Source organism: Ambystoma mexicanum, chromosome 9 (assembly GCF_040938575.1).
Source record: "Ambystoma mexicanum isolate Mex_15411 chromosome 9, UKY_AmexF1_1, whole genome shotgun sequence".
NCBI lineage: Eukaryota > Metazoa > Chordata > Amphibia > Caudata > Ambystomatidae > Ambystoma > Ambystoma mexicanum.
In genome coordinates, this window is record NC_090931.1 from 731,520,044 (window position 1) to 731,547,037 (window position 26,994).

The 26,994-nt window shown below is 46.7% G+C and overlaps 1 protein-coding gene across 1 annotated transcript in view; it reads left to right on the plus strand.

Annotated features, from left to right (window-relative positions):
* COL3A1 (collagen type III alpha 1 chain) overlaps positions 1–26,994 on the plus strand; it is a 120,061-nt gene that overhangs the window by 13,809 nt on the left and 79,258 nt on the right. The window lies entirely within an intron of this gene.

Consider the following 26,994-nt stretch of genomic DNA (forward strand, 5'->3'; position numbering starts at 1 on the left):
GAAGCCAGTGGAGATTTTGTCTCGCGATGGAGACATGGTCAGATCTCTTTAGACCTTCCACCACTGTCACCGCATTATTTTGGTAGACCTGCAATCTGGCCAGCTCTCCTTTACCGACGTCTTGGAGAAGGCTGGCCCAATAGTCTATACGGGCTCCAATAATTGCTCTTGCAATCGTGGCACAGTTGGATCTATTGAGAAAGGGTCTGATTGGGTCATTAGTTTCAGATAGTAGCCTGTGGCCACTAATATGTGATTTCACGGAAAACTGCTGATCGAGTACCAACCCCAAGGTCTTTACCTTGTTGAGCATCGTGATTTCACAGCCTGAGATGTTAAAGGCTTGGTATTCATGCCCAAGTTTTCTAGTCTGGCCAACAGGGCCGGCAATCATTAGCTCTGTTTTTTTGGCATTCAGTGCTAACCCATTATCCCTCATCCAGGATTCAATGTGTGTAAATACGCAGTTGACCGAGATGGTATCTTTGGCATAGTCCCCGGTGAGGCAGATTAGGCACTGATTGTCATCAGCATAGTTAGCATACAGGGTGCCTTCCTCACCCAGCATTTTAAAGAGAGGGATGATAAGGATGTTAAACAGCATGAGCGAGATACACGGCCCCTGAGGCACCCCGCATGTCAGCAGATAGCTTTCAGCCATGGCATCATTACAGGAGACGTTAGCCATTTGGCCAGAATCATATCAACCTCCAGAGCCTTGGATATCCAGGGCAGGGGGAATCCCTTCAGGTTTCCAAACAATTGGGCAGTGGGATCAGAGTAGGTCCACTGCCATCTTTGAGCTAGCAGCATAATAGTTTTAGCACTGCTGCCTGTCAGTTCCCCACGACACATATTAGATTTAGCACTGTTTTCTGCCACTGAGTTTAGAGAATGCAGCATGGAGGTAATGTTCTGTCAGATGGAGGTAAGGCGGTAAGGCAGGGATTGGATTACCACCAGCAGAGATGGCATTACAATTGGGGGGGGTGCTAGTTGGCTTGCTCAAAGGCTGCAGAAGCCCCAAAGTTTAAATAGAACCCCAAAAGTATTGATAGTTGATTAAGAAGCTATGCTTGGATTCCAAGAAAAAATCATCCAGGGACTGTTGGTATCCCTAAAAACAAACATGCCAATAATCAACCGCCATTAGCAGGACAAGCAGATGGTGTATTTTGAAATTGCATTTTGTTGATCAAACCACCACGTCGATAGTCACACAAATGGTCTTGAATTGAGATACAATTGCTACAAGCTAGGGTGTTTTATTGTGGATCACTTTGCTTTCTGAAATACAGAAGGCCTTACAGTGGCCCACCCCACCCACAGCATCCTAGCTCATAAGTGCGTCATCGATGCCTCTAAATGTTGCTCCCGACGGCAATTCATAGCTCATTCTCCATACTCTCAAACATCCATCCAGCTGTTAAATTCAGAGGGCAAGAACGCCAGATGTGAGGTCATGGGGAAGAAGTGCCTGATGTGCAATATTTTCTCCAGACTTCACCATTGAGCCTTTGTTTCCTGGCAGCAGCAACTGGCAACCTCTGTTCTTATGTCAACTGCACTGGGCATGTGTTTGTTGCTGACCTTTGGAGATGTCATCAAAGTTTCCATGTTATGTATAAATAGACATGTTTTAGTATTTGGCATGGGTATTGTTAGATTGATTTGCCCACACTTGGGTACATCTTAAAACAGAGATTACCAGCACTCTGGTTGCAGCTAGTTCTATCTCTATTTTGAAGGTGCTGACGCGAAGCTGGAACCTCGGCCTGTCCTTGCACGCCTCTTTCCGGTTTCTTGAAAAAAGACCACAAATAAATGAAAAATGTGTTCCTCCGTCATGGTGACACCAGGGATTGAATTCCCAGCATGAACAAACTGCACTGCGTTTTCGGGGTCCAGCAGGGACACACGTGTCCTCATAACGAAGTTGCCGGTAGGTCGCTGGTGGTACTGGTGGCCTATGAGCAGCCTTGCCATACCATTTCCGCCGCCTGACACCCCGGGGCTAACGGGATATCACAGGCAGCAGTGAAACAGTAAGTTCTCATTCCCCTGGAGTTCCATAGGACTCCACGGGAATCGGAACCCTAAAGCACCAGCACAGTTAGTAATGGTGCCAGTGCTTCAGTGAATAATCTGCCGCAAGGGCCTGAACTACCGGCAGGTCAGGCTTGCTGGTAGTTGACAGCGGCTACCGGCAGACTCAAACAGAATCAGTCCCAAAAGGGAGCTGGTAACTTTGTTACCGCACCTTTATTTCTGGACCGGCTCACTTGTAATGAGGCCTATAGAGTATGACAGCACAAAAGGACTACCAGAATTAAAGTGTCTCGTTACCTCGCTTCCAATGACATTGCCTGTTGAGTGACAGGCGTCCCACGTATGCGCCTACTTTTATCAGGAGTTTGAGCTTTCCATTTTGCATCATACTGAGGGTTACGGGCTGCTTCTTCCTATCTTTGGCCGGCACCTAGACCTGTTGGATTCACTGGGGTGTGCCACACTATGCTCGTTCATGGGACCTTCCCTCTGCAATGTGCCCAAAGACAGCCTGAGGCCTCCTCCAAAGATTCTCTGTTTAAGGAACACCTGAAGACCCACCTTTGTCAAAGGCTTTTTTTTTTTAAAGCATCTGCTCTTGACTAGATTTGAATTGATCGTTGTCTACTTGCAGGACTCTCCTGGCTGTAGCAATGAGCTCTGCTGCATGCTTCTAGTCTCTGTTTAAGGAATTCAACAAGTAGTCTTATGAATACACTGCCCCTATTGTCTGCTAGAAAACCCCATCTTTGTTTTCAGTCCAGATGACCAAAGTGAAAGCCCAGAACTACAACAGGATACGGGCAAATGTCAATATATATCTATGATGCCCTGATGTGGTAAACTATCTCCTGTGCATCCCAGGGTTTGTGGAACGTCACCTGGCCATTGGTTATCATTCTAGGCACTCATTGGGCAAATGCATGGAAGAATTACTGCCCACATCAGCAGACAGTAATTTCATCCACCCGTTGAGGACACCTGTGAGGAGCGGGACCGGTTGAAGTTACCCCGGTCTTCTCTATGTGGTGGGAGGAAGGTCTCTGTGTGGCCATTTTCCACACACTCAGCCATTTCTGCCAACTGAACCACTGGATAGAAATGCCTCAACTGGAAGGAGTGGTGCTGTATGGAGCCCCAAACACTAACGGCCTCAGCAATACCCAGCGCAGGTGCCACCCACAAAATGCACCAGATTTTAACCCCAGCTGCAAGCTACAAGTTTCAAAACTACAATCTGGTCTAAGATTGTGTGAATTGTATCCCTGCACCCCAAGTCTCTTAATACCAATTGGCATTGGAACCGGCTGTGCAGTGGGGTGGAGCTGCATCTTCATGGTCATGTCCCATGCTGATGTGGCAATGCTCTGTTGACCTACCCTAGCGGGACTGGGCAGAAGCTTCCATTGACAGATTATTTCCCTCTGGTGTGAGTCTTTACCCGGTGCACCAGACTGAGATAATTTTGGTTGATGCCTGCCTAGCAGTAGCCCGCCTAGTCATGGCAGTGTGCTACCACCCATTACAGAAGGATGCCACTTGACCTTTTGGGGCATATAAGTTTACTTCAGCCCGTCTTTTTCTATATGTCAAGTGCAGTTCTTTATCATAGAAAGGGTTATGTGGCCCTTGCTGTAATACTTTGGCCGCTTGTTTGCATTGTAAAAAAATAGGGGACTCCGCTTAGCATTGAGACCTCTGCTTACAAACGAGGGAATTCTTTGTTATCCCTCCCCACTATAGAAATAGTGCTAGGCAACCAACCCTGTCAGGGAATATACAGATTTCAGACTAAGCAACCAATCCTCTAGATTCCAGACTAGGCAACCAATCCACTCAGGGGACGTGCACATTTTAGACTAGGCAACCAATCCTCTAGATTCCAGACTAGGCAACCAATCCACTCAGGGGATCTACAGATTTTAGACTAGGGAACCAATCCTCTCAGGAGATGTGCAGATTTCAGACTAAGCAACCAATCCTCTAGATTCCAGACTAGGCAACCAATACACTCAGCGGACGTGCACATTTTAGACTAGGCAACCAATCCTCTAGATTCCAGACTAGGCAACCAATCCACTCAGGGGATGTACAGATTTTAGACTAGGGAACCAATCCTCTCAGGGGATGTGCAGATTTCAGACTAGGCAACCAATCCTCTAGATTCCAGACTAGGCAACCAATCCTCTAGATTCCAGACTAGGCAATTAATCCACTCAGGAGATGTGCAGATTTCAGTCTTGGCAACCAATCCTCTCAGAGGATATGCAGGTTTCAGACTAGGCAACCAATCCTCTAGATTCCAGACTAGGCAACCAATACACTCAGGGGACGTGCACATTTTAGACTAGGCAACCAATCCTCTAGATTCCAGACTAGGCAACCAATCCACTCAGGGGATGTACAGATTTTAGACTAGGGAACCAATCCTCACAGGGGATGTGCAGATTTCAGACTAAGCAACCAATCCTCTAGATTCCAGACTAGGCAACCAATACACTCAGGGGACGTGCACATTTTAGACTAGGCAACCAATCCTCTAGATTCCAGACTAGGCAACCAATCCACTCAGGGGATGTACAGATTTTAGACTAGGGAACCAATCCTCTAGATTCCAGACTAGGCAACCAATCCTCTAGATTCCAGGCTAGGCAACCAATCCACTCAGGAGATGTGCAGATTTCAGTCTTGGCAACCAATCCTCTCAGAGGATATGCAGGTTTCAGACTAGGCAACCACTCCTCTAGATTCCAGACTAGGCAACCAACCCTCTTAGGGGAAGTGCAGATTTCATTTCCGACCACCCAGGAGAACCTAAGACCATAGGGATCCCCGTTTATTGTCATGTGTTTGCATCACTCAGTAGGAGTCAAAGAGAAAATGTGGGCCCAAACTTTGCTTCAAGAGCCCCTGCATAGTGTTACCGCACTTAATTTGGGCTGAAGTCGAGGGTATACGTGGGATGAGTCCCCCCCCCTTTTTGCAGAAGTCCCCTGACGTTTTTAGAGGGCACCTCGATATGCTCATTTCTGGTGACACCACATTCAATTGGTATGTTAATGAGTCCCCTCCCACTTTTTTTTAGGACTTGGCCCCTGCACTTAATCTTAGTTTTTACATTCAGGATTACCTACAATTGGCGATTGCCTGGTTTTTTGGCACCCACAAAAGCGGAGAGGGTAAGACATAGATAAACAGGTCCTGTGCAGGCCACAAAGGGCGCTGAAGCACCCTGCAAATAGTCCTGCCCACAGTTTATGAAAACGAAAGAACCCATGCGAATTGAGGATCAACTTCAATGCCCACAGAAACCATTGAGCACATGTTCTTCCCTGCCAAGCCGCAGGAATTAGATACATCCGAAAGTTCTTCAGCGAGACCGCGACCGCAAAGGCCGGATGAGCTCAGAGTGATTGACAGATGGCAACGCTGCAAGGCATTAGCTTGCCCTGATTAAATGCTACTCACAAATGTGTTCATTTACTTATCGCCACATCCATGAGTGGCCTCAGCGCATGACCAAGTGTGCCGTATTCATTAGTCGTTCTATCAAGCGAGGCATGATGATTTGAATGATATATTGGTAACACTCTACATGGTAGCACTTGTAAATGCAGTGTTTTTGATACTGTGCAAAGTTTATCTCAGTGACATGGGGACTGAGGCAAGGGGATTATGGCCACATTTTCCCCCAGAGAAGAAGAGGAGAGGGTACAGAGATGCCATACTAGTGACAATCACACAGGAGAAACCCATCGATATTGTCGCTTTGGGACAAACGTTGCCACTTGTGCCGAGCCAATCAAAGTTCGACATTACAAAATGTGCCTCGCTGCCCCTTCTCCAAAATTGAAAGGCAAGCCGTGGTCATCCGTTAGTGGATTAGAAAAGGGGGTACGTCATTAGTACGGGGTGTTCCCAATAAAATGAGTATACCCATTTGGCTGGTCCATGCTTTAATTAAAGGGCACAAACTGGTCCAAGGAAAGCTGCTAAGTTAGGGTGGGTGGGATGCAAACCGTTGCCTAGATGGTCTGTAATGTTTGACACCCTCTCCCACCCTTTTCCCCTGACCGCATTCCACCGGGACATTTTTGGGTGAGGACACGGGTGATACCCTGGATTATCCAGGGGCCCCTCACATATTATGTTATGTTATGTTACTTGGCATTTATATAGCGCCTTATGTATCATTGGTAGGACCTCAAAGCACTGGTAGGTTCAACGCCCTCTGGAACATGAATGGCATTACAGACTGTTCCAGTGGCACATTCCAGCCCCAAAAGCAGGTTGGGTGTTATCGAGGAGAAAGCCCATAGCTCCCGCCACACAGCTTGACTAAGACCTGGGGATCAAGAAGAACCCACCTTTGAGAGGGTGTCAAGGGCACCTACCATCACCGGGGATCTCAAGGCCCTTGCAAAGTCCAAGTGGTCCCTTAAAGTGAGGGCTAATGCTGTTCCCGTGAGAAGGCATTGACAGCAGGCACCAGTCAACAGCAGCAGCCGCAGTGTGAACCTGCACTGTGCAGGGAATGCAGATAGCCACCCCTCTAGAGCTGCCAGCTGGGAAGTGCTTTGTGTAATGTGGCCCAAGGCCTCAGCGTCCACTAAGAAAAGGCACCATATGGCTGGTGTACGGTATCACCCGTGTGCTGTGCTACGTAATCCTGACCTAGCTCTCTTAGCTACGCATCCTCAAACTCGAAGACAAGGCCACGTCGCCTCGGGATCACAGATCTGCACATAACCGGTCACGTGGTTCTACATCTGCATGGAAGCAGTCTTTCGACATTCAATAGAGTCTCACATGGGAAAGGGGGCCAGCGGTTTTTAGCAATGCGAACTGCGTCACTACCCGCTCTGCAGCGCCCTTGTCAGCACTCTGAGGGAACCGATATTTTGCTTGACTACAGTATCAGTTTTGTCGGCTGGGTGTTTTTGTTTGGAGAGGAAGCCTGCTCAATGTCAGGCTGACAATGGAAGAAGAAAAAAAACACGAGATTACCTCTCGAACTGCAGACATGTGTCAGCTTTTGTTCGGGAAAAAGACTTTTGGGAGAAGGAAATTGGCTCTGTTTGCTGGAAAGTCGACTGCAAAGTGGATTCCTTTCGCATGAGCTAAGACCCCTTCCATTTTCCACAAGTTACGTTCTGCACACCCTTTCTTCGCGTAAAGTCAAATGGAAGAAACAAAGAAATGATGGTGGCACCTTAAACAATGCTCATGTTCAAAACATAGTAGAAAAGCTTACAATTAATTACAGGGAATATGAGGCTTTGTGTATTTTTTACTTAATTCTTCCAATTCATGAGTGTCTTTTGAAAGCTTGTATACACAGCCCCCACAATCCTTCCAGAAATGTGGTACCGTCAGCTGTACGCAGTGGCACCGAGCAACATGACATGGAAGCACAACGCTTGGAGGAGAATGTGGTGTTTGAGGGCTTTGGTGCAGATTAACTGCAGCAGTGCTAGGTAAGAATGCGCACCTTAACATAAATAATGGGCCAGGTTGACTTTGTAGGCTAGTAGAGGCTGGGCCTATGTTGTTATCGAGGGTCATTTTCGATTACACACGAGGTTGGTCTCGGGGTACGTGTAAAATGCCTACACAAGGTGCACCCCGTGAATCAGAAGGGGATCAAAGAGTCTAATGGAAGAACTGGGCCGGGGGGGGGAGGCGGGGCGGGAAGGGAATGGGTGGGGGCAGTTGTAGAAAAAGAAAGTGTGGCGGTGAGAGAACGAGGTGCGGGGGGCTGTGGGGCGTATAGCAATTCCTTTTTGGAACGCTTAGGTGGTCTAGACACTATTCAGCTACGCTCCGTCCTTTTAATGTCTCCTGGCCCTCCTGTCTCTTCCGATTAAATCTGATGATGGGGAAATGCGACTGGGAGACATTTTCCGAGGAAACGCTACACCCACGGATCTTCCGCCTCCCCGGCGCAGTCCAGACCGACCTTGCGGGCCTCACAGGAAAGGCAGTTAGTGGTCAGGTTGGCGAGACACCAGCATCCATAGCTGCCAACACTTACTGGAAATCAAACCTCAGTTCCACTTGGGTGATGCCCTGTTGAAGGCAAATCTATTACAGCAGGGGATGTAAAAACCCGCAGCAGTCAGCAAATTGATGGGTTAATATTGATGAATGCTGATAGGTACCAGATGATGAGTTTCAGGCTGAGAATCGGAGCCAAGTAGAGTACATCGATGCTCATTTTGTTTCTGCGGGTAATTGGCATCATACACGTAGGCGACTCCCCGCCGCCACATTATGGCCATTTGCACGGCAGAGTGCAAATGTGTAGGGCAAAAGGCGGCCTACATGCTAGGCAACACGTCACTGTAATTGTAAATGCTGCCTGCAATGCATACATGGCGAGCCGTGTTTAAGTGTACACAATGCGAGTATGGTACGCAGCATGCACAATGGATCCCTATGGAGTCCGCCGGCTTTATGCTTGTGCAAACCTCATGCTTGTGCATGAAGACGGCGGACTCCATAGGGATCCCCAGCATTTGTTCGGCATGAAAATGCATGCTGGTGCAAATGCTGGAGCATTTGTATGGCAAAGAGGAAGGAAGTTAGAGGAAATGCAAATTATGTTCCACCGCTCCTCTCTGAAAATCTGAAAATCAGGCACACCACAAATGAAAGCCGTAAGAGCCATGTGAAGTCTTTTACATCTTTCATTTTCAGGATCCAGGGCCAAAAATGAGCACCATTGTCTAATAAATCATCTTTTCCTAAGCATCATGCATTCATACCCAACCAATTTAAAAATGTTTTTTGCATGTGCATTGACATCTTTTCTTTCATTGGACACCATTACATGCACAGTTATAGGATAGATTTCAAAAGTGGACCAGCATTTCATCATAATACAGTGAAGGCACCAAAAGGGCCAACCCAGTGATGGCCCAGCTACTCCCTCCCCTCAATACAGAGTCTCAGTCTTGGGTACCTATAAAAACACTCTTCCATGGATGCTAATCAAATGATGCCTTGCAGGGCAGGCAGCCCCCATTTGTATTGTCACTGTGTGCATTGGCTGCTCCATTGTAACTTTCCTCCCTTTAATGGCTTAGATCCACCATATTGTGATGCACTTGTTCCCGCTGGATGGGAAGTGATTCTGGCTGTTGTGTAGTGCTTGGTTGGTATTTGGTGAGAGCTGGGAAGGGAAGGGAAGGGAAGGGAGATGTGTTGTATAGCGCCTGGATGGATGCATGGAACTTATGATGTAACATAGCATGCCGTGAGAATGTTACTGTACGAGTGAGAGACCTGAAGTGCCTGCAGACTACGTTATTTCACCGGCCACAGATTCCTAAATCTCGTCCGGGATTCCATACATCCCTGCTATATGTCTATGCTTCAGTGCCTGTTCTGCGCTGGTGTAATCCGAGAACAATTTCCCACCACAAACCCTTAGTGCGGTGCACCCTGCCTAATCAGCACCTGGAAGCACACCCAGTTTTCTATGAGGATGGAGCAGACTGTTGACCACAGTGCAGCAGCGTGGTGCTGGTGAATGGGATCACAATTTTATTGGCGGCCAGAGATGGCTACTTTCGCAAGGACCCGCCTCTCGCAGAGTAAAAAGCTGTACTTCTGCCTCCAGATCTGTATCTTCAGCCGTAGACAAAGGAGTTGTCCGTGCCATCAACTCAGAACCAGTAGGAGGCTTTTGGTTGAGGTCTCTCTTGCGTGGCTTGGATTTAGAAGCCAGACCACAGCAGTGCACCATCTTCCAATGGTTCACATTCGCTAGAGTGAATCAACGAAAACAGACTGCATGTCAACTGTTCTAAAACCAAGATCATCGCCCATCGTATAAGGCCACCAGCTCTCCACCCTTGCCAGACCTTATGCAGAAAGTCTGGAATCCCGGGAGTCAATATAGATTCAGATGTAGCCTTCAATGCCCAGGTAAACCCAGTGCCCAAGCACTGCCTACAATAGTAGAACATTATTCAAGTAGATCTAAGACATTATTTCTGACACACAGAAATCACTGCACCATTTCCCGATTCTCATATTTATTTATTTATTTGTGTTTGCATTTATAAAGCGCCTAAGCTCACATCAAGGCGCTGTTGCGAACCAGTTACACAGTACATATACCTGGTGAGAAAATATTTTCACAAACAGGTAAGTGTGGAGCATAAGTCTCATGCGCGTAGCCCAAAATGTACGTGCTATAATATTCTGTTTGGTCGGCCATTAGTTTAAATTGTGAACATTGTGAAAGTGTGGGTCCATGTGCAACATTTTCGAGTTTAGAGAAATCATTGCACCTGACCCAAATTGTTATGGCTTGCAAACAGCATCTACCAGTGCTGTGCTAAAGACCCTTGAAAAAGCTGAGCTATGCCTTCAAAACAGTCAGTTTTCAAAGACATGGGGTAGATTACTTACGCTTTATCGAGCTCAGGGTGTGGGGGAGGGGGTTGGGAGTCACAATCCAGCATTATTGTCCCAAATGAATGGCCAAAGTGAAGATGAAGACTATACATTGGGGAAAAGTAATGATCTCAAGTGATCATGACCCCTCCCAAGGTCTACAAGGCTATGAGCGCAAGACGCTATTTGGCCAACAAGGACGTAGGATGATTGTGGAGTCCTTCCCAAGTCAGAATCATTGGAGTGCGATCTATGCCAGAGAGTTTACAGTATCGCTCTTCAAAGGACACACAGGGAAATATTTGCAGGTCAAGAAGCGCTTATGGTCCTGTGAGCACTGCCAACCAACATAGCAGCTTGCAAAACCCTCCATGAAGATGCACAGGACCGCAAAAGTAGCTTGGAGGAATGCACATGGAAGTGAAGCATGGCCAGGTTTGTGTCATCTCGCCAGCTGTCCCAGTTAATGTGACTCTGAAAGCAAGTAGTTGCACTTTTTTTAGCACAATCCTCTTATTATTTATTATATTCGATTATTTATTATACATTTGTATGAACACAATCTTTAGTCTCCTGCCTCATCTTACCCCATGTATTCTTCTGATCGCTTGGTCCTCGCTTTCTCCTTCGCCCTTCCCCCATTCCCATTCCCTCCTCTACTGCTTTTTCTCCGACAAGACCATATTCCATGTTTGTTTGTCCACCTTCTCCCCTCATCAAGCATCCAGTGGTATCCATAGGTATCCAGTGAGATCAGCAATAGTCATTCCCAATTGTAACTTCTCAAGAATGGTGTTCCTTACACGTACAAATGGGGACCCATGTATTAATGCATGGTGTCTTTTTCTCAAGGTCTGTGATTTTGGGATTGTTGGGTGTGAGTGCCATACTATTCCAGGCACTGTTCATCAATGCTTTGGAAATGCCTTCTAGCTCCATCTCAGTTCCTCCCAGCATCCTACAGGACAGATGTGCAATGCCGGACCGGCGACTGTTCTGAGCTGCCTGCTCTCTCAGAGTCATTGTGTTTGGTCTAAAGGTAAAATATATAGCTCTCCTTCTTCATCGGCCCCAAGATAAATGTGGTTACTATTTAGAGCCTAAAAATGTGCACTTACCATTCACATGAAATATGTAGCTGTAGGAGTGGGCAAAACCGCAAATAAATAATAGCCGAAGCGGGTGGCTTCAGTCATCAACTTTTACAGGTTGTTTGGGCCTGGGTTTTCCAAATATTTCAGGTAAAAATTGAGTTTTGGAGACAAGTATGGCAAAATCACTAGACATCTGTGTGGGGGCTTTCGGCATGTGAAGATTCTTTGGGTTGCACATGAGTGGTTGTGGAACACGGAAGGCAATTTTTACAGCAATAACAGCAGACATGAGAGGCACATTTTAATGATCTTGTTAATGTTAATGTTAAAGGTTTTTGTTCCGTGCACCAATACCACTTGTGTGGTCTCCAGGCACACAGATGGATCTGTAATGCAAGGAGGGAGGGTGGATCGTTAGTAGGGTTGAGCGGGAAAAGAGCAAGAGATCTGTGATGTGCTATTGGCAGCTTCACTTCGGAGACAGCATTTTCCGAGCATAAATGTGATTTTCAGACATTGTGAACCATGTGCTGTTGTGTGAGATTATGTGTGATTTGTTTTGTTGTTCTGGGGTTGTGAAGTATGTGTGGGATGTGGTGCTGTAGAGGTCTGGTTGTGTTAAGTCCAGAGTTTGAAAGGTGTATGCAGAGGAGTGGGTTTGTTAGTACAGATTGTTGGTGAAAGTCCTTGAAATCCATCAAAGTGCTCCACATCTCCCAACCAAGGAATCCATCCAAGAGTGCCACCCCCACTGAAAAATCCACCCAAGTGCACCACTGCCTACACCCTAGGAATCAATCCAAGTGCATCACCCCCCCTGGAAATCCACCAAGTGCATCACATCTCCCACCTCTGAAGTTTACCCAACTGCGCCACAACTTCAAACCCTGAAATCCATCCAAGTGCACCACACCTCCCACCCCTGGAATATATCCGACTGTGTCACACCTCCACTGAAAATCCATCAAAGTGCATCACATTTCCTACCCTTTGAAATCCACCTAAATGCCTCACATTTCCTAACCCTGACATCCATCCAAGTGAGTCACAATTCCCACCCCTGAAATCTGTCTAAGTGGGTCACATTCCTACCCATGGAATTCCTCTAACTGTGTCACCTGTGGCAGTCATGATCTTTGTCTCCCCCTAGTTGCTCTTTCTGGGTTTTACCTTAATTGTCACCTTAGTGCCCTTGATTCTTAAGCTTCTCCGGAATTCGTTAAGCTGCTTCATTTATTAGTGCAAGCCCCATTTCTAGCAAGGTGTTGTGTTCACTGGCCTAAAGGGAATCCGCGTGGAACGTTTAGTGGTCTTCCTCGATACCTTACGATCGCTGCCCATCATCTATTGGGGAGGGTCTGGTGTATTTCTTCTGTTCACTTGTTGGTCCTGAGTCGGGTTACACCTAGGATGAGAGTCTCTATTCCCTGATTTCCTCTCCCCCGGTTTTCCCTTACGCTTTCTTCCCTGGCCTAATTGTATGGGGCCTACAAGCTTCTCCTGTTCCTTTATAGTCCAAATTCAGGGGTCGGGAAGGATACGTCTTTATTTAAAGTCTCTCTTCCCATCCCTATTCCTCATTCTTCTATTGTTGTGGACTACATTTCCTTTTTCAGTACTTGGCCAGTTACGAGGGATGCAGGCGCTGTTAGGTCAGTTTCTTTATATTCAGATCTGAAGAGCCAGGTTTTAAGAAGTTTTCTGAATATTGTGTGGCCCTCCATGGTTCGTATTACACTGGGAAGGGAGTTCTGTAGTTTCACGGCTAAGCAGGAGAATGCTGATCCACCCACTTTTTTCTTTGTGTATTGTTTGGGTTCTAGGCAGATGTCGTTGCAGGATCTCAGGGTTCTGGGTGATTTGTAGATGGAAAGTTTCTTTTGAATACATTCCACTCCCTTGCTGGCTATTGGTCTGTGCATTATGCACATTGTTTTGAAAGTGATTCTTTTTTTGACAGGGTGCCAGTGTAACATCCTAAGAGCTGGTGTGATGTGATTACTTCTGTTTAGTTTAAGGAAAAGTCTGGCTGCCTCATTTTTTATTTGCTGCAGTTTCCTTAGTAGGTAGCCTGGCATTCCAAGGTATACGCTGTTAGCATAGTCTATCCTGGACATGATGAGGGATATGAAGACCAGTGTTTTATGTGTGGATGAGAGGAATGGTAGAATTTTTTCAATCGTTTGTAGGTGGAAGAAGCGCTTTTGGATTATTGTATTAACTTGGGACTCTAGTGTAAACTCTTTGTGCTTGATGATTCCAAGGTTATTTCCAGCTGCAGATGGTGCCAGTGGGCTTCCCAGTTCTATGGGCCATGGGATCCGCTGATCTTTTCCTCTATCTTCCGGTGTAATCATGATTTCAGTTTTGTCTGAGATCATTTTGAGTTTGTTGATATTCATCCATTGGTAGAGCTCATTGAGACACTCTACTGGGGATGCATTCTTTTCTTGTACGTCACTGTATTTGAACATGATTTGTGTATCATCTGCGTAGTTGTAGCATGTTAGGCTTTGTTTTTCGATGAGGTTGATTAGCAGTGTCATATAGATGTTGAAAAGTCACAGTGATAGCGATGAGCCTTGGGGTACTCTTCAGGTAGTGTCCCGTGGTGCAGATTTTAAAGGTTTCACCAAACTGTTTCTGTTCTTCCCGAGAGGAAAGATTTGATCCAGAGCAGCGCTGGGTTGGTTAGTCCTATTCCTTTCAGTCTTTTTATTAGGATGTTGTGGTTGACTGTGTCAAAGGCAGCTGAGAGATACAGTAATATCAGCGCTGGTTTGGTGTTGGAGTCTGTGTTCATCTTTAGAACATCCCATATTGAGAGTAGTGATCACTCTGTTCCTCTCAAGGGTCTGAAGCCCACTTGTGCCTGATACAGTAGATGGCTGTGTTCAATGTGCTCCAGGAGTTGTTCATAGGCAAAGGTTTCTAACAGTTTTGCCAGGTATTGGAATGTCTGAGATTGGACTACAGTTTGAGAGGTCTTCCACATCACTAGTTGTGTCCTTGAGCAGAGGTTTAATGTAGGCCATTTTGAATGTTCTTGGTATTCTCCCTGTTGTAAGTGATTAATTGAAGACATTTAGGTAGTATTCCGATGTTGTGTCCAGTGCGAGGATGGATATATAGATGTCTGGAGGTCAGGGGTCCACTGGGGAACCTGCCTTGTTGCTCTTTTTAACCAGGCTTAGAAGCTTTTCTCTTGACATCTGTTGGAAACAGCACATTTTGTTTTGTGGTCCAGGGGCTGGTGGTGGCTGGTGCATTGTTTGTTTGATTGGTCTGCTTTGTATGACACAGTGATTTTGTTCTTGGAGTGATCTGTGAGATTGTTGCATAGTTTTTGGGAGCGTACTGGCGAGTTGTTGCATCCGGGTGGGTCTCTCATGTCATTTACAATGTTGAATAATTCTCTTTAGGTGTTGGTGGCTTTTCTGATCCGGTCATCGTGGTGCTTCTTTTCTACTTTGTGAATTTCGGATTTGTAACATTTAATTTGTAGTCAGTATTTTACTTGTTTGACTTGGTCGTAATTTTTCCTCCACTCATGTTCTAGTTTGCAGTTAGTTCTTTTCATCGCTTTCAGGTGGGGCGTGAACCATCTAGCCACTGCTTTCTTTCTTGATGGGATGATGTGCTTTTCTGGGCAGATGTCATCTATTGTTTCTGCAATACATTTCTGGACCAGGTTTCCTTTTCCGCCTATGTCTGTCGCATCCAATAAAATGGCCATTGGCTTCACGGTTTCTATTTGTTCTTCTAGGTTTTTAGTCTTGATTGTTTTCCAGTTTCTTTTCCAACTTGGTGGGTATTTAAGTGGATTTTTTGGATGGTTTTGATTGTATTTGGATCACAAAAGGGATGACGGGGTGGTCACGCCATAGCATTTGGATGGGCGGTGCTGTTGTGATCAGGTTCTGTTTTGGCGAAGATTGCATCCAGGGTGTGTCCTGCTGTGTATGTCACTCCTTTCACCATCTGTTGAAGGTTATTTATTTTTTTTACATTTATAAAGCGCTCACACAGCCCGCAGGCATCAAGGCGCTGTTACAGGAATTGTTAGTTTTTCTTAGTTGTGTTTTTTCTTTGTCTTAGTTCCGTATTTATAACGCGCTTAAACACTCAGAGGTTTCTAAGCGCGGACCCGGGGATCGAACCTGTTGTTGCTTTGTGTCGTCTTGCTTCCAAGACGCGCACGCTGCCGCTGTGCTATCCTCCCGGGACGGGAGGTTGATGGTCTCGAGTTGCTTGATTAAGGTTTTCTGCGAGTTGGTGTTCTCTTCTTCGAACCATATGTTGAAGACCCTGAGAATTATCATAGGATCATGTTTGGTGGCTAGATTAGTGACTGCTTCTATGAAGGTGTCTATGAAGGTGGTGTTGTGGGTTGGAGGTCTGTAGATGAGTCTAAATGTACGGTTTGATTGTGGGCTTGTGGTAAGGTGGAGGATGAGGGATTTGCAGTTTGGGATGTTTAACGCCTCGGCTGTTTGAATTTGTATGTGATCTTTGTAGGCTATTGCAAGTCCTCCCCCTATTTTTCATTTTCTGTTCGCCTGTTTGCATTTGAAGTTATCAGGTTGGCAGTTCTGTAGTATGACTTTGTAGTTTTCAGCTAGCAAGGTTTCTGTGATGAATAGGATGTCAATTCCCCCGTCACAGAGTAGGTCGTAGATCTTGGTTGCGTGTTTGGACATAGATCTGGTGTTGATTAGGCTGCAGTGTAGTTTTGTGTTTGTAGTCAATCGGTTTGTTCTAGTTTGCATCTTTGGGTGGTTTTGTTGGTGGTTCTCCTTATCGTCTTTGGGTTGTTGAGAGTGTTCAGTTATTCTTGTTTTGTCGTTGAATAGGTTGGTTAGGTTTATAATTGGGTTCATGGCCATTTCTTCTGATTCTGGATGGTGTTGGCGGTTTTCTTGGGGTTTTGTGATGCACGGAGTGAGGGTGCAGCTGTCCATTCTTTCGGTTGTTTCTGCCTTTTTCCTATGTGGTCCTGGTATCCTGCTGTCGTGTATGGGCATCTGTTCTGTTGATCCAGTTGTTGTGAGATATGGTGTAAGGTAGAGTGATTTTGGCCTTGTTTTTGAGGTGGCTCTTATTCCTGTGTTGGTCGTGGCTGTGCGTTCTGATGATGTTCTGGAATTTGTTGGGGGTAGGGATCTGTTATGGTTCTCTTTCGGATGTCTTTTCTCGTTGCTTTCTCTTGCATCAGCCGGTTCTCTGACATGGCATGGTCTGGTCGTCTGGCATTTTTCAGGTTGCCCCACCCACAGTTGCAATTCGCTTCCCATGATCTTGCCCACCAGCGGTAAATATACTCACCCAAACTGTTAAAAAAATAATATAAATATAATATAGATACTATATAAATAACATAATTGACTGCATACAGGGTCATCCTTTAATAAACATATTAGTATCCATTATAGTTGAATTTTGTGTCTGGGGGAAACCAAATGTTTGTTTTGTAATTTGAATGAGCTAAGTCTTTCCTACGGAAATAGAAGCTGGGTAACGTGGATCTGCATAACTTCACACACAAGGCTAAAAACCGCACAAGGGAAGGTGTGTGTAAACATATAGATGTGGTTGATTCGTTGTTTGCATAATATGTTGGCAATGCCACAATTTGCTATCTGCACAGGAACCACAGTTGCACATTTTAGGAAACAGCATGTGTAGTGCATGACTCGTTGCAACTATTGAAAGTGACAGCCTCCTGGATAAAATCTCTTTCATTCATCAATTTGTTCTGATTCTTCCAGTAGAACCATTGGCCAGTGAAGACATCTGCAGCACATCACCAAATAATCCAATAGAGATACAGGGAGCCTGGCAGAGACAAGGGCCCTCATTAGGACCCTGGCGTTAACGGCGCCGGAAAAGGCTGCAGCGCCGTTAACCCCTTAACGCCTTACTACGAGGTCCCTTTGCGGCTCCCGACCTGAACGGCTGGTCTGGACCAGTCGTTAAAGGAGGGACCCGCAAAGGGACCTTGATGGCAATTACGGTACCGCAATTTGCAGTACTGTAATTGCCGCCTTCCCCATTCCCATTGAGCACTAGGGGGTAAAAATGGGAATGGGGAAGGGCCATGGAGAAAGGGGGAATTACCACCCCGCCAACCTTGGAATGGGGTGGTAATTCCCCCTTTTTCCATGGCGGACTCCGGCCTGGACCATTAAACCTGGTTTAGCGCCGGAGTCCTAATGAGGGCCAAGGTGTTGTACCATATAGATGTGCCGAAGCTGGGATGGGAAACCAATAGAGTACCCCTGTCCCAACAAGTGTAGTCCCAGCTCAGTAACCTATTAGTTGTTATACGTTATCACACAATGAACCTCATTCAGAAAATTTGGTATGATGCTTTATTTTAACAATTCACTTCCTAATGGTGCATCCTGGGGTCATCGCTTTCCAGGAGCACCCAAGCCTAATGCGCTACTGCTCAGCCCACCCACGTGACCTAAACCACCGCCTTTTGATATTAAGGGTCTGATTCACAAAACTGTTTTATAATGGTACAATCGCTCTGTGAATCAAGCCCTTAGTCTTCTGCATTCACCCAGGTCACCTACCAGTATTCATTCATTAATCAATGCTGATCTTACATACCTTCACACTGGGCACATCACTTCTGGCGCTAGTAAAATGAGAACATTAAATGGCCTTCAAAATGCAACATAAGACGTTTTCCTTCATAGAGAGTTTTACTGATTGAATCAGTCTGCCATGTTTCCGATTTTCAATCTGCCCATGGTGTCAGTTAGGGGAGGAGATTGTGCACGATTCATGGAAATGTGTTTAGAAATCCTACAAGGGCTGCACGCCGAGTACACTGTGCAAGCCTGCGCGCAGAAAGAAAAATGTGCGTCCTATGTATTCATGGAATTTACAGGGCAAAATAACTGTATTCGCAAGTCGTGCCTGCAACGCCCCTGACACGCCCACATGCAAAGCATCAACAGCCAGAACAGCTACCTTTGCAAACTCTACTGGGGTCAAATACAGGCACCCTTCAAACAGTGCCTGGGGTTCCCCATAAGCAGGCTTTTGACTCGGAGACCCTGCGCGGGGTCCTCTGTAACTATATCTGGCACCCCGACAACCTGCGTATAAATAATCGTAACTCTGAAAATAACTCCGGAAATCTGCTTTTAAACCCCCGTAAAACGTTCCTGTACTCCGATACACTGCTTACGCGTACCCCTAAATTACATCGAAACCCTGATTGAGTACACGCACATCGAAATCTGACACACAACCCCACCTCCACTCTGCAAATCCTACGTGTAAGTGTACTTACGCCTGCCTTTGTGTGGCGCATCGCATGAAGGACTTGCCTGCCCATTTCCCAGCTGATATGTTGGGCAATCAAATCCATGAATACGTCGTGTGCCGCGCAAATGTGGGTGTGCCAGAGACAGCCTGCAGACCGTCCCTCGGAACGCCCACTTTTTCGCAAGTTCTTCCCTATTTTTGGTTTTCTGCCCCCTTCCCAGCCATCTGCGCAAGCCACGCCCATGCTCTGCTTGGAGTCTCACGCAAGGCCCTCCACGGCTCACATAGATGTGCCGAGCCAGCGCGAACTCCACGCAAGTCCAGGAAAAATTCCACGCATTCGATTCCATGATTGACAAAGCCGGATTTGCACACAGTCGCGGGCGCAAGCACCCTATTTTCCACAGATAATTCCATGAATCGGGCCCATAGTGTGTATTTTTAAAAGTTGATCCCCCTGCAATAAAACAGAATGGCAAGCAAAGGGTTTACTTTCGAACTGTGAAGCTCAATTTCCCACATATTGTTTGATTGGCTCATGGATTTTGCACCCTGGAGAGAGAAAGAAAAAGCTTTATTTTGATGGCAGTCCAGATAGTGGAAATTGGAAGTAAAGGGGATGTTGACTGGTCTGCATAATATGTGATGGAGCAAAACATCCTTTTAAATGAAAATGGACCGTGACTGGGGACCAATACTAAGCAATTCTTAGTTGTCGAAGGCTGAGATAATATTTGGCCCACGGGTTTACAGGAAATATAGATTAAGGCAGCGTGGTGCGCCCAGAAGGCCTCCACTGCCTCGGCATTTTGGGACCCTAGCTCATAGAGTTGCGCGCTTGCGCATCCCCGCACCTTTCCCATGGGGGAAGGAAGGTCTCCTCCTGGGGTACTAAGTAATACAATTGTACTACTTTGTGGGATGGGGTTGAACCTCTTCCAGCCACTTCCCTAACTCTCCCATGTAACTTAGGTCCTGGGATTACAGCACAGAATATGCAAATGTTGCAGGCGTATTGGGTAGCCTAAGTGCGTGTAACTGACGTGAAAGCTGCCCAGATCGGTATTGATGCTATGACAGGCATAGACCTATGCATTACCCTCTAGCCACTTCTATACTCACTCTCCACTGCCCCTGCAAGGCCTATCTCCCTTTGCAAAGCTCTTCCCTGAGCTAAGTCACACGTGTTCTTGCAGAAAGCACCGCTCCAAGTGCGGAGACACGGCGGATCCATTGCCAGAAACAACACATTTCCTTTCCCACTTCAAGGCGCCGATCACATTTGCGTTTCTCCTAAATACCGCCACGGCGAAGATGGAAAGCGGGGTGTCGGCGGGTTCGCCCAGCGGCAGGCATCTGGGCCACCAGTCATTTGGCTCTGCAAGAACGCAGGAATGCTTTTGAAATCAGAGTGGTAATTGTGGTGAACTTTCCCATACATCTGATCCAAAAAGTGAGGGGCTCGTGGAAAAATGCAGTTCCGAGGCGTGCCAAGCTCGCCGCCGCCTCTCACCGCATTATTCCGCGTTGCGCACGAGGAAACAGCCGCGCGATTGTCTCTGCACAGTGCCGCCATTGTATCCCAACAGGGGGGCACTGCAGTAGTTGTGTCACACCCCGCAACAGTGTCTACTCTTGTCTTGCGATCTGAAGCAACACGTGAAGACTCCTTACACAACCATATCTTTTTTTCTTTTGATTCAAAGACTAGAGCTTTGAAGGAGTACATTAATGCAGACGCTGGGGTCGTTCGTCCTTGTGTGATCAGTGAGTGGGCAATACAAGTGTTATGTATGTGGATTGGCTAAGGAACTATTGTTCAATGGTTTGGGGGCAAGTCAAGTCTTAAATGTGTTTTTAAACGAAGACCCCAGCCACTCAACACCACTCGAGACTTTCATTGCATCATCTAAACATGCTGGTAAAATAGCTCAGCGTGTTGAGTGCTCGCTGCTACGATCTGAACGTGATCTGCAGATCGCTGGTTCGAATCCAGCAAGGCCAACTCAGCCTTTCATTCTTCGGAGGTCGATATATGGGTTCCATTTTTCGGTTGGGTGATATTGTATGTAAATATGTGCTCTGTAAAGGCCTTTGGATTAAGGAGCTATATAAATAACACATCTTTATCTAAATCCGCTGGCGTGTCATTTTGAAAATGCCTGCATGCATGTGAGGAGCGCAGCTAATAGCAAAACAGAAGGTTGATCGATGGAAGGTTTTGAATTAATCATAACCTCTGGTATTGCTATGGGCCACCCTCCAGATCCCCGTTTTTCAACCTGCCATGCATTTACAGAAACGGAAAGATCATATGCAAATCGGGTTAAGTCCTGTCCCGGAAGGGGCGGTCCAGCCCAAACTGCTAGGTCACATCCATCCCTTCTGCAAGAGGCTGCACAAAAGCCCAGACATTTTAAGACACTTTGGGCATCTTCAGTCAGCTGTATGCTGGGTCTATAGGCACAGAAGGCATAGGACCCACTCCGGAACATCCCATCCCATTCTGGGTGACATTAGCAAAACAGAAGGCTGATGGCTAGAGGTTATGAATTAATCATAACTACAGGCATTTCTCAGGCCATCCTTTTCTATCCTGCTGTGCCATTACAGAAGGGGGCGGACCATATGCAAATCTGGCTTGGTCCCACCCCAAAAGGGGCAGCCCAGCCCAATCTGCTGTGTCACGTCCCTTCATCTGGAGACCACACGCCACTCCCAGGATGTTTCGGCCTCACTTGGCATCCTCAGCAAGGTGCGAGCTCATCCATGACAGTTGCTGATATTCCTGATTTTAGGCTTTCTGATTCATAGAGGCGAGGAACATCCTGGGCATTTGGAAGAGGTCAAGATATTTGACGTGTGGGATTGGCGCCTACAACAGTGGTACAGCCAAAATGTTTTTTTTTTTTTAAACTTCGTGGGTTCTAAAAGGAATGCAATGAAGATCCCCACTCACCCAGTTAGGGACCTCATGTATTTTTTATTTTTTTTAAATGGCGGCTTTGCAAATGAAAAGAGACAAATATTGCAAAGCAGATACTGAAAACTAAGCAACTTATCCCTGCCAGCCATCACTTGTATGTCACTCATTTCAATAAATAACATTTTGTAGCAAATACGTTGGCTCTCCCACTATTGGGATCAAAGTTTTCCTGCGTGGAAGCCTATTTCAAATGTACGCATAATACAATACAATGATTAATTAAGAGGTCCAAAAAGGCTTCCTAGAATAAAGCATATGGCATTGGCTACTGTTTTATATTGTGCTTTTGCTTAGCGGAAAGACAGCCCTTGCATCAAGAGGCCGTGCTGCCTCTTCCTTGCTGACCCGACTACCTGCAAGGCAGCCCTTGCATCAAGAGGCCGTGCTGCCTCTTCCTTGCTGACCCGACTACCTGCAAGGCAGCCCTTGCATCAAGAGGCCGTGCTGCCTTTTCCTTGCTGACCGGACTACCTGCAAGGCAGCCCTTTCATTAGAAGTGAAGGGAGCTTCACCCTCGCACCCCAGGTACAAGGGTGATGACCGATGCCATTTGCAAAATCGAGCTGGAGCTCTTACGGGGGTGTGACCTAACATGTATCATTCAGCTGAGGCAAGGGTTGCCTCTGAATTGTGCCAGCGACCCCCTGCCATGCCACACCCCTTTTCGGCAGCGCCGCCCTAAGAGCCCTGGGTCCATTTGGCAGGCCACTTAAAGCACTGAGCATATGTTACAAGAAGTGGGGACATAGGGGACGGTGGAGGAAGCATACAACTGCAATGTAGATGACAGAGCAGGTCACGGGGCAGGACGATAACCCGTATTTGAATAGAGTAGACCGGCATATAGTGTACATACCTGGCAACCTTATCCATTCCATTCGGGAGACTCAGCTCCAGTCCTGGTTTTAACTTTGTATTCTGGGACTTGTAGTCTTGCATTTACAATGGTGAAATTCAGGACGACAAGTCCCTGGATGCAAAGTTAAAAGCAAGACTGGACTAGCATCTCCCGAATGGGTACTGTTGGCGCGTGTGCCTGGATGCTGACAGGCAACATTACAGGGTGCATTATATCAGCATAGAGTACACCTGGATTGACTGCATCACCTGATGCACACAAGGAAACGGTGTAACAAGACAAAGAGCACGAGGATGCAATACAGCACGGTCCATTACACACGCATACTCAGCACGCGCCGGTGATACAGTGTCCCAGAATACTCCATGCCAAGCACCTGAGCTGCCTGTAGAGTGCGCCCGCCCTACTATTTCTATATGTGCAAACGAGCAGCAGAAGAAGCAAGAATAGTTTAACTCTCCAATTAAAAAAAAGGCGGTAAAGCTTTGTTCTTCGGGATAATCATCACGCTCATGCTTTTGCAAAGATCGGCCTGTTTTCCCAGGGCTCGTGGCCTCACTTTAATCTCCACGTGGGGAGCAGCACGTCATCGCACGTTGACCCCTGGAGACATCTGCAGGGAAGTGGGGGGCATTTGCGTGGGCTGATGTGATCCAGATGTGGGTACTCCCCGCGAAAATGAAAGAGCCGCCAGCACCCGGCCAAAAGCAACAAGAGATTGGTGTCGCAGTTCTGTCGGTTCACTTCACAGAGAATCCGCGCGAATCAACGCTCGAAGCAAAACATGGACTGCATTATGTCCAGATGTTGCTGTGCCGAGTATGGCTGTGTTGTACGGCAGCGCCACCTACTGGTGTAATGCGGGATAGCCGGTTTCAAATATATAACCTTGAGTTTTTAGAGCGAAGGTGCACGGCAATTTTGGCTGTGCAACACTTGTCAGCACTCACCCCCAACGGAGAGACCACATGGCCGCGTATCACCCACCCAGTGCACTCAGGTCAGGATGTGACATCGAAAGGCCTCAAATTAAATAATTGATAACTTCACAAGCAGAACTTTCACGCATGGCGTTCTAGTGCAGGCAAGCAAGCCAAAACCCAAACCAGAGAAAAATACAGTATTTATTTGAAGGCACTGAAGTGTGGCACGCGGATGTGCAGAAAGCAGTGTACATCTCTCACCTACACGTACATTCAGGCACACTTTTTTCTTGTCCTTATTGTTAAGTCGGGTACTTCACGAGGTGCACTCACCAACAATGTAAACACCAGGTGACTTAAGGGGCAATTAAGCCTACTTCTTCCCATTTTCGGGAGAGAGGAGGGGCTGCAGCGTGCCATTGTGCTTTTCCAGGGACATGCATCCGCTCGCGTCGCGTGCTGGTTTATAACATTGCAATAGAGCCCTTCCCAGAGAGCATGCGCCAGGTCTCCCTCGCCCGGGCGTTTCACCTGGTCTCACTGACGTCACAGAATCACCAGCACAAAGTGGAAGTGAGGTGCTGAACTGAGAATTGACGTTCTGCAGGGCTATTTTTAAGTTTAGGGAGTGAGGTTCTACTGCACACAGGTGATAGTTATCGACCACTCAGGCCTGGGGCTGTTTTTGTCTGTCTGCTTTTGTACGGGCCCTCTGATTCACAAAGTGTGCCTCTCCAAGTGGCAAAAGCCTGGCATTACTCTGCATACATCTGCTGCCGGCCCTCTTGTGACAATTCAAATGCTGGGCATGTGTCTGACTTCTGCATATTCATTGGTCTTCTAAGTGGGAACACGCTGTGGGAGTCATGTTCCAAGCCCCCAAAGCATAAACAGAAAGAGTAAGTGGTTTGAACCTTGTTTTTATGCTCTGGGAATATTCAGGGGCAATAAAAGCACAGAATGGGATTATGGTTTCTATCTTCCTTTCCACTCGGCCTCCAAAAAACCCTGGTTTTACAGAGCAGCAGGGGGCAGCGTTTGGTGCCAGTTGGAATGAATAATAGGGCACCAACAGGAGGCTGGGGGCGCACTGAGCACTGGGGGGAGCTGGACGGGGCGGCCACGTCCTCTGCCTGCCCCAGCCCCCGGCTCCGCCACTGGTCTTACAAAGGCGGGACATGTTCCTGCTGGCGTAAACCAATGATTTCCCATGGAATGTGCCTTTTTTCTTTTCTGTTTTTGCATTTCATAAAAAGCTTGAGATGCAACTGCCTTGTGTAAATGGCAGCCAGTGTGCACATCTTTGCAAAATAGAGTGCAGGACTGGGTGCTAAGGTGAGTGTGCTTGATGTGTTACCATGCTTTCTTTTCCTATATGTCTTGGAAATGTGGAAAATTACATGGGCAGAACTCAAGGGCATGTCAGTGCGAACGCTGGTGGCTCCCTCCATGCCATGAACACTTTTTACTGACGGGCTCCAGGCGTATTTGAGACCTTTCGCCGTGCTTCCATTGCAGAGGAATGCATAGGGAGGACTGCATTTTGGACGATGCGTTCAGTTATCGGTGGCCCTATAGACGGTGTGTGATTCACTGCAGTGCAGTTGCACACTACGTTGCAGTCTGTTGCATCCCACAGACTCTGTTAATCATGGAAGCAGGTTATCGCGGGGCCTCCCATGCCGCAGCAATGACAAAATATCGTTGGTGAATTTGAGTAAATGTGTGAACAGGGAACAGTCGTACAGATGTCAACCCTTTCATGAATTTACCCAATAGGGACCAGTTCATGAAAGAACCGGAGCAGACATTTTGTGGGGACCTTTCTCCCTTCCAGTTCCACATTTCCCAGCCCACAAGTTCCAGATTCTCAGTGAGACTTGCAAGCAGTAGGTGGAGGCAAGGGTCGGTCACCAGGCTCTTCATGAATATTAAGTGTCAGGCACGTTACTGACTTCTAGGTAGGTAATAACTTACTGACCGAACATTGGTGTGAGGCTGATGCCAACCACATTCGCACACGCCTGCCAACATTGTCCCTTCCATTTGGGAGACACTAGTCCAGTCCTAGTTTTAACTTTGATTCTAGGACTTGTGCTCTGGATTGCTCAATTATAAACACAGAACTAAAAGTACCAGAATGCAAAGGGAAAACCAGGACTGGACTAATGTCTCCCGGATGGAAAAGATAATGTTGGCCTGGATGCTGCAATTACAGGTCAGTGAGCACTCTTTACACAGAGTCAGTAATGAAACAATAGAGAAATCACACTAAGGGGCACTCATTTGGGATCAAAGCTAGTCAATAATGGGGATTGTTTGCTAAGCAAGATACACATTAAGCAAAACGATTGCAGCAATATAACTGTCTCGTTTCCATGATCCGAGAATGCATGCTACAATGGGAAAGACAAAGCACTGTGCAATTAAGAACATCTGTTCACAGGCATTTTCACTGGCCATTGTGCACTGCAAAACACCTGTGAAAGTGCAATTAGTTACCCATTGGGTTGTTTGCACTTTAGAAATGTTAGACGAATTCATCAATAATCTGTATGTAGATAGATGGATGGATGGATGGATGGATGGATAGATAGACAGATAGATAGACAGACAGATAGATAGATAGATAGATAGATAGATAGATAGATAGATAGACAGACAGACAGACAGACAGACAGACAGACATAGATAGATAGACAGACAGACAGACAGACAGACAGACAGACAGATAGATAGATAGATAGATAGACAGATAGAGAGATAGATAGATAGATAGATAGATAGATAGATAGATAGATAGATAGATAGATAGATAGATAGATAGATAGATAGACATACTCTTTCCAAACATGTTTTTTTAAATACAATTCTCGGGGGATCCCAGCCTGACACATTCATATATTCATATGCTGGCCGCAGGCATGGCTAGCCACACACATCAGTATGCAGCAAGACTATGACAAAATTCAGTCGTGCTGTTCACAAAACTCTCCGCCTAGTTACGCCAGAGTACGCCTCAACACCTCTGACAGCAGAATGCAGCGCAGACCTATGACAAATTCGGGCACGCTGAACGCCTAGCGAGTCTCTAGCACTGACGCCACCCTACTTCTCTCAGCACCCATCCACATGCCCGACCGCATGGCTTGCTTCTCTACGGAGCCTGGCCAGCCCTGCTAAGCCTTTTCTGTTTGGCAAATGCACACATGCATCACAAACATGCTCAATGACCTCCAACATTCTGGACTTTGGTCCTTCCGAGGGCGTTCCCACTTAATGGTAAAATGCCACTATGCAAATCACAACTACAATGCAATATGCATCAAAAGGCTGCATAGAAAGGTGGGTCCTCTTTATGATCTCAAAAAAGCGAGTGATGGGTGTGTGATA